Source organism: Aedes aegypti, chromosome 2 (genome assembly GCF_002204515.2).
Source record: "Aedes aegypti strain LVP_AGWG chromosome 2, AaegL5.0 Primary Assembly, whole genome shotgun sequence".
NCBI classification, from domain to species: domain Eukaryota; kingdom Metazoa; phylum Arthropoda; class Insecta; order Diptera; family Culicidae; genus Aedes; species Aedes aegypti.
In genome coordinates, this window is record NC_035108.1 from 266,275,037 (window position 1) to 266,276,833 (window position 1,797).

Genomic DNA, 1,797 nt, shown 5'->3' on the forward strand with positions numbered 1-1,797 from the left:
TGAATAAGTGTATGAGAATATTTGTGATATGCAAATCATTAAGCGAGGTTATCACACTGCTTTAATATAATTGGAAGCGACATACCTATTATTATGGTGTTACACTTGTCATCTCAATCACATCACAATCTCAGTGAAACTCAGTATACGTTCAGTGGTGTACCTACTATACACAAAAACTTTTCAAACATTTGTTGAAAACCTTAACGCCAGAAGAAGTGGGGGAAGTTTACCAGCGAGGTAAGTTGATCATTTATCCATATTAAATATAAATACTTTGAAAACTTTGAATGTTTTCGCACCATTGTCTAGTTTAAGGTTATATTCTCACGGTCACACTGATACTACTGCAAAACTAGGACTACTCGTGCACTAACCAATGCTGTTAAATGTTAAAAATTTTGAAAGTTTAAAAACCTTTATAGCAAATATCGCATCAGTTCATTGACTCTCTGACTACAATCGAAAATTATTAGACAGGTGGAAGCTTAACGACTGTAGTTTGATCCGGAATTGTGATGTTTTCGGCCTTAGCAGTCTAAGTAGCAGCAAAAACAATTTCGCATCTACATCCGACGGTTTCGGTAATATATTTTACCTTTTTCAAGGACTCTAAAATTTTAACAAATAATACGTTTTACATGAAAGTTGCTTTTTGTGTATCCCTACTTACAGAAGCTTGTTTCTTTGTACAGAATTAGTATTGCACTACATATGATTGTCCTCATGCTAAGATGGCGCTCACTTCGGCTATTGATATGGAAAGCGATAATTATATAAATTTCCAATTTTAGGTGAGACTTTTTAACTTACTGCATGTGTGCCGATAATTTTGTGACACACTGTATCGTAGGCGGTGTGCTTTAAGTATAGTAACTTAAGCTTTCAACTATAATTTTGATGTTTTTGTCTACGTTTTAACTTGCTTGACACTTGACAGCCTACGCGATTATTTAGCTAACTTTATGTGTTTAGTTGTGTGAGTGAACGATGGGGTTGTTTGCAGCGGTATTTGTTAGTGTGTTCGTGTTGTGAGCTATCTCTTCATCTCTGTTTTCATTTTCATTTCGTGTTTTGTTTATCTTTCTTATTTCGTTCAAGATACCGGCATAGATGGAGTGGAGACCATCGATATCGGTTCTTCTGTTTATGCTGTTTTTGTCGTTTGCTATGTGGCACATTTCGAGGAATTGTAGTGTACGTGTATTTTTATGTCTGTCTAACACTTTTACCTTTTTCAGGTCGAAACGGTGTTGTTTGGTAATGCTGTGGTTCATCAGTGCGGTTCGTTCTCCTAGTATTGCTATCTGTGGATCATCGATGTTTACGCCTTGCTCGAGAAGTTTATCCATCTTGTTGTAGTGTGATTGATGTCCGTCTATCCTCGTTTTTAGGCGGTTTGTCGTCATCCCCACATATGAGGCGCTGCAGTTTTGGCATGGAATGGTGTATATCACGTTCGTTTGATGATCGAGAGGTACAGCATCTTTGACCCTGGTGAACATATCGTTGACTGTTTTGATGTTGTATTTGGCAAGTCGTATGTTTCCATATTCCTACTTAAGGACCCTATCTAATTTTGAAGATAGGTGAGGTATGAACGGTATGCTTCGGTAGGTATATTGCAGGTTCTCCAGCTGTGTTTGACTGCAGTCGTTTCTGCTTTCATTCATCCTGTTGGCAATTCTATGACGGAGTGCTTTGGGGTAATCATTGATTTTAAGCTGTTCATCAATGATTTTGACCTTGGCTTGATCATCCAAATCGGTGGAGAGTAAATATACGCGTTTGGCAAGA

At 37.6% G+C, this 1,797-nt stretch overlaps 1 long non-coding RNA gene across 1 annotated transcript; it reads right to left on the minus strand.

The window, feature by feature from the left end:
* Nucleotides 1-558: 558 nt before the first annotated feature.
* Nucleotides 559-1,307, minus strand: LOC110675650. Its single transcript, XR_002499676.1, has 3 exons — nucleotides 814-1,307; nucleotides 674-750; nucleotides 559-612 (listed from the first exon to the last, which is right to left on the minus strand). It is a non-coding gene; the product is annotated as an uncharacterized LOC110675650 (long non-coding RNA).
* Between the last annotated feature and the right edge of the window lie 490 nt (nucleotides 1,308-1,797).